Source organism: Pongo pygmaeus, chromosome 12 (assembly GCF_028885625.2).
Source record: "Pongo pygmaeus isolate AG05252 chromosome 12, NHGRI_mPonPyg2-v2.0_pri, whole genome shotgun sequence".
Taxonomy (NCBI): Eukaryota; Metazoa; Chordata; class Mammalia; order Primates; family Hominidae; genus Pongo; species Pongo pygmaeus.
The window spans coordinates 35,810,330-35,817,316 of NC_072385.2; positions in this window are offsets into that span (position 1 = coordinate 35,810,330).

Here is a 6,987-nt window from a genome sequence, read left to right on the forward strand (position 1 = left end):
TGCTGACAAGAGAAACGGAGACCAAGTTTTTAAAGCTCAAAATGAATTTCAGCGTTACAGAGTTCTATATACACAGGGACCATTTGGAAGCCCCAAGGAAGCAACCTGCAATGGGAATCAAAGCTCTCATCCCCACTCCTCCAGCCCCCGGTGTGTGACCTTAACAAGTCACTTATGTTCCTTAGAATGCAGTGTCCTTCCTTCTAATGAAATTGTATATAAAATTAAAATGTTGAAAACAAATACAAGAGGAACTGCTGGCTGCCACCCAGGCAGCCTTCCTCCTGATGCCTTGGTCACAGCTTCTGGGCCTCTCAGTGAAACTCTGGGACCCTGAGTACTCAGGTACCTATCAATCTAAGCCGTATGATCATGACACTCCTAACTATAGCCTCAACTAATATAATTTTTTAGAATTCCTATGGGAACCAGTTTACAAAAAGAGAACCCGTGAGTCATGATCATGATCATATGGGTAACCAAGAAACATAACTTCCAGAATGTATTCTTGGTTTCTGTAACTGCAAGTGGCAAATGCCCTGAAAAGGTCTGATTTTGTTCCAGATACAAAGAATGGATGTCGCCGTTTTACAAGCTTGAGAACCACAGATGCAAGCCCAACCTTGCTAGAATTGGCTAACGACATGCTGGATGTGGAGGCGACCTCACGAGACATTGCAGACCCAGAGAGGCGAATGTAGGGGCTATGGTCATGAAATGGTGTCAGTCCCAGAAGCTGAAGGGTCGTCTAGGGAGTGCAGGCCAGTGAGAAGAGAGGAGCCCAGGATAGACCCCAGGGACCCAGGATGGACCCCAGGGACCCCAGGGAGCCTCCTGCTCACTCAGGAGCAGCCAGCCTAAGTGAGGCCAGCAGGAGAAGGTGCTGTGTCAAAGGCCAGGAGTTCCAGAAGGAGGGAGCTTCCCGAGCTTCCAGGGTTGCTGAACGTGCTGAATGAAGGCTAAGTAAGGGGGTGACAAAGCAGCCCAGCCTGTGGCAGCCTTGACAAGAACACAGGGAGCGCAGCGAGGGGCAGAAGCCTGGCCCCCATGGGACCAGGAGGAGCCCGCATGGAAGAAGCGGGTCCGGTATGGTCAGTGCCACCCGCAGGGCTGCCTGCTCTGACACCGTGTGCTTGGAAGTCAGTGCCCCATGCCAGCCTGGACATTCTTATGACTTTTGTCTTTGAATTTGTTTTGTAAGTGAAGTCTGATGGGATGATGGGCAGAAAAGCATGCACTGGGGCCCTGGGCTCTCATGTCTGTATAGTTCCACCTCCTCCTTCATCCTCCAGGGGTTGGGGTCTCCCCACTGCCACCCTCCACCACATGTTGATGAGAGAGACCACCGTTCTGCCCCCTGATCCCCAGTGGGGACCTGGGCCAGGATGTGTGAAGGTCGGGCTTTGCCGTGGGCCTTGAGACATCTTGGGCAGGGGCCCATGGCCATCTCCATCCCTCAGTGCATTTGGGGGCAGCTCTGCGGTGTCTTCCTGCCTACCCATGATCCAGGTCCAGAGCGCATCTGGTGCAGAGGCTGAAATCCCTGGAGGAGTGTCTTCCACCGGGGTTGCACAGCCACCTGGGAAGGGAACATTAACTTCCCACCTGAGCGGGCCCTACATTCTCGTTTTGCATGGGGCCCGGCAAATTATGTAGCTAGTGAAGGCAATAACTTCATGAGGTTCAACTTTGAAAAGGAGCAGAGAGGTGGCACAGAAACTGGCAGGAGATGTAAGATCAAACAAAATTCGTCATTTTTTAGGGTGGGCAGTGCTGTGTATGTGTGTATGGTTTTGGGGATAAACGCATAGGAGGGAAAGACTGAGGCAGCGAGAGGGGGACGGGAGGAGAGCTACAGGTGGGAAGTCCTTTCAAAGCAACAAGAGCTAGCGGTGAGCCAGGTGGCCTTCGCCTAGCAATGCAGGAAGGAAAAAGGCAGAGGTTTGGTGATGGCAGGATGAGGAAGGGCAAGGCTGCCTGCTTCCATTTAATGCATCACATCTAAGCAATTGCCCTGGCTGAGTGTGAAGGTGGAGGAGGCATGTAGAAGTCAGTGGAGAGATGCCAGTCCCGGCAAGGGGAAAGCAGGGGAACCAGAGGGTCTAGTGGAATGGACGGCTTCCTCTGCGCCACTTTTCACAATGTTTAGTTGTTTTGTCTCTTTATCTGTTATTTGCATTTTGTCTCTCTCCCTGATGAGAACGTGAACTCTGTGAGAAGCCCTACCCCCAGGCCCAGGGCCTGGCTCATGGTGGAACTCAGCAAAGTTGTTAGTAGAAAAAAGGGACCAAGGAAGGCAGGTGAGGAAGAGATGTCAGGTCTCATAGCCTAATGTAATCATTATTCAGGTTTAGCCTTTGTCTCCTAGAAAAAGGTGTGAATTTGACATAATTAACACCTCAGGGGCCAAATAATCTGGAAATGGTTTGCAGCTTGTGAATTGATGGGACCGTGCTGTGGCCTCATGAACTGGATGTGCTGAATGAGGACTCTATCCCCAGCACACCCTACCTGCCTCCATACTCAGTACTCAGTACACTTGTTTTCTCACCCTTTGGGAAGATGGGTAGTATCTCCTTGGCCTGTTGCCCCTTCGGTGTGCAGTCCTGACTTCACTGAAGGTGGAGATGGTTGTGAAGCCATTCATCTTCTCCTGGGGTAGCTGAGCCCTCACAAACAGCAGGTACCTTTCCTTCTGGATTATTCTGCAGCACATCAAAGGCTGGCCCAGAAGAGAACATAATTGCTGTGACTAAGTTCAGGCTCTTCCCCAAATCATACCTGACTGGCGAGTGAGGGACGGAGTATTTAATGAGGAAGGGCTCATGGGGTAAAGGCTAATGGGCAGGGCTTTAGCAGGGTGGAAGCGGAGATGCACCAGAATAGTGGCAACAGAGGTCAGCTGCTGCTGAGATGCCTTTGCGTCTCTCCTGCGGGAAGTGTCAAATCTGCTTCTGATGGGCTAAATGCAAGCATTCAGCTGTTGGGTAGGTTTTTCAGATCCAACATACAACACTTCTGGGGAGACCCGACCAGGGTCCACGTTCTGTATCATGATATGCGAGTCATGTGGTCTGCACGGCCACACTGAATGTTTGCAGTGAGCTTTCTCTCGCCAGCCAGTCCTAGCCATGTGAAGCTCCTCTGAGGTGAACTGCAGGCCAGGATCATTTTCTCCCCATTTTACTGTAAAGAAACTGAGGCATAATATGTGAAATAGATCACAGATTTATTTATTTATTGAGACAGAGTTTTGCTCTTGTTGCCCAGGCTGTCGTGCAATGGCAAGACCTTGGCTTACTGCAACCTCCGTCTCCCGGGTTCAAGCAATTCTTCTGCCTCAGCCTCCCAAGTACCTGGGACTATGGGCATGTGCCACTATGCCAGGCTTTTTTTTTTTTTTTTTTTTTTTTTTAGTAGAGATGGGGTTTCACCATTTTGGCCAGGCTGGTCTTGAACTCCTGACCTCAGGTGATCTGCCTGCCTTGGCCTCCCAAAGTGCTGGGATTACAGGAGTGAGCCACTGTGCCCTGCCCAGATTTTTATATTGTAGAAAACTTTCCAAATGTACAAAATACATTCACATGTATTATTTTATTTGGCTTCCAGAACAACTACAGCAGGGACCTAGATGGGTATAACTATTCCCATTTCGTAGAAGTCAGAGGGACTAACATTGCACCGTTGATATATGGTAGATTTAGAACTCAGGTCATTGGGTTTCTAGTTTCCTGCACTTTTTACCTCACTGCCCTCCTTTATAGCCAGATACTGGCCAGAGATAGTTACAGTTCTGCAGTCAGCTGCTCCAGACCCCTGAGGGAATTAACTGGGGTTAATTCCCAGTTCCCTGGGGACTAGGGATCTCTTACTCTTCTCTCCAGAACTGGGAGCTGCTTCCTTCAACTCTAGCCCAAAATGCTGGCTGGAAAGTAGGATACTAGCCTCAAAAGGGGAGGAAACTCAAACGAGTTCATGATAACTGAGTATCAAAGGGAAATGGCCACAATCCAAATCCTTCTTGCTCCATGTACATCTCCTAGATGGAATCAGTGAATTTGAAGAGATATATGGCCAAGGGAGATTGCCCAATTCCCCAGGGCTGCTTCCAAGACCCAGATGTCAGTAGCGGTGTTGGAGAGGGACGACTTATAACCATATGCCAATAACTTCAAACAGAACTTCAGATGGCTTTCATGGACCCCAAACACTTTTGCCTGCGTAAGTCCCTTCCTCCATAAGAATAATATTAAAAATAATATTTTCCAACTGTGTTGGTATAAAACAAATATATTAATATTTTATATTAAATTTTTTTCTAACCTTAAACTTTATTTTTTTTCTGAATTTATAAGAAATGAAAACATTTTTGTGCTCTACTAAAAGTATTGCAGACCTTAGGCACTGCGCCCCTAGGCCTAATATGTAGGCCAGAGGTGGCTTCAAAATTCCAGGCCAACCCTGAGCCACATGCTCTGCCTTCTCTCCCTATTGTTTTTTGCTGTTGTGTTTTAGTTTTCAAAAATGATAACTACTCACAACCATGTCATAATAGAAGAGCAAAGAAGGAAAACTTTTATTTCTTCTCTATGATGTCAGAGAATTCTCAAATCTCTGGCTACGGTTTTAATCCTCTGCTTTTGTTAAACTTCCAAGTGTTGCGTTGTCACCAAATACGTTAGTGCTACAAAATATCATTAAGTCAGCTGAGCTCACCCTTCCAGCTGTTACAATAAATGGACAAAATAAAGGAAAACCAAAACCCCAAGCGGTTTTAACAACGTGATGATTGATGATTGAGTTCTATTTCTCTTTCCTCCTCCCCTGCATTTGGCTGCAAACTACTTAAGCCACCTCCCCAGCGTTTTTGGCCCTTGAGTAGGAGTGTGCCCTTGCCAATGTAGAGAAATCGAGCTAGGCTTTCAGGCTTGGAATCCACTATGTACTCAATTCCCAAGCTTTTTGAGCTTCAGCCATAATTAGTTGTAATGTGTTTATGGGGCCAAGAGAATTTAAAACATGCAAGACATGAGTCAGGACAGGATGATATCAAAATCCTTATTTATTCTGGGTTTTAGTCTAATCTCATTGGGTTCCACACGCATCATTGTTTTTCTTGAATATTAGCAAGGTAGGGAAAGATGGGAAATCCCTGCAGGATTTAGACATTCAGGCCCGTACCCAACCAATCCTTGTGGAAGGGTTTATGTTTCTTAAACTCATATCCTAGACAATGGGCTCGGCCCTGGAAGGTCATGTTTTGTTTTCCTTTCATTTGGCGAATAACCCAGTAAATATTTGCTCTCATGACCAAAAATCATCCTGAAATACATGCAAGCATATTGAATGTCAAGAAAAACATGGGCATATGGCGAAAAGCCGTGGAAGAGGAAAAGACTATGACATTGCAAAGCTGCCTTCACGCTCTGCAGCCACCGAGCAGTTCTAAAGGAACTCCTAATACAGTGATGCAAAATCTATGCTAGTTTCAAGGACTCCTTGTAAATTCCTTCCATTTCCATGGTCCGTGCCTTCTATAAACATTGTTTTCTAAAGACATAGCCTGGACTGGCTTCAGAGAGCAGCCAAGTAGGCAACCAATTCCACAGTATTACATGAAAACCTTTAAGAAAGTATACGTCCCCCAGAGAGATCCCAACCTACGCCCATCTCTAGCCCCACTCCTCAGACCTACCATCATGCTGAGTCCACCATTCTGAATGTTACTCAGTCTTCAAAAAGAACGAAATTCTTACACACGTTATAGCATGGATGAACCTTGAAGACATTATACTAAGTGAAATAAGCCAGATGCAAAAGCCTGTGTATTGCACGATTTCACTTAGATGTTATGGACGGAATGTCTGTGTCTCCCCAGAATTCAAATGTTGAAATCCTAACATCCAATGTGAAGCTATTAGGAGGTGGGGGCTTTGAGAGGTGATCAGGTCATGACAGTGGAGTCCTCATGATGGGATTAGTGCCAGTATAAGAAGAGACCCAGGAACTTGCTTCCTCTGCCATATGAGGACACAGCAAGAAGACAGCCATTTGCAAACCGGGAAGAAAACCATCACCAGAGCCTAGTGCATGATATTTTTGTTACAGCAGCCAGAAATGACTAACACATATGAGATACCTAGAATAATCAAACTCATAGGGCCAGAAAGGTAGTTGCCAGGAGCTGGGGGGGAGAGGAGAATGAGGAGTCGATGTTAATGGATTTTCGGTTTGAGAAGATGAATGAATTAAACACATTCACATTGTTGTGCGACCATCATCACCATTCATCTCCATTTCTGGAGCTGTATATTTTACTGTAATTTTTTTAAAAAAAGATTTCACCATTCCTGTCATTTCCTTATGTAATGGCCTCTCTCCAACAAGCCTCCATTAAAGTGCAATTACCCTGAGGCAGCCCCTACCTTCATCAACAGTCACTAATGTGGGAAGAGCAGGGTACGAACCTAATCTGGGGTCCATGGGTTCTGGCTCCCGCTGGGGAGTGGGGGATCTATAAGAGAATGTGAAATGGTTGTGGAGGGCAGGAATGAGAGACACAGAAAATGAGACAGAGAACCAGAGAGAGAGAGACGGACAGCAAGCACCAAAATTGTTTCTAGGACAGGGGTTGTGATTTTCATTAGATTCTCTAGTGAATCTGAGCCCTCTTCCAGACCCACTGTCCCCCAAAAAGGCCCCAACCTTACAAGGCATTAGTTGATGGGGTTAATCCTTGTCTTTGGGGTGGAAGGAAAGTGACAGTAAGGAACATCCTGAGGCTACTAGCTGTCCTTTATGGAGCACTGGTTATGTGCAAGGCACTCCTCTGCACATCTCTGCAGGGTTACTTCAAATGATTCTTCTAACATTCTTACACAGGAGCTGCCAGAGACTTTTCCAGCTTTAATTCTTTCTTAATGGGAGTAAAATATACTTAACATAAAATTTACCATTTTAACTATTTTAATGCAGTTCAGTGGAATT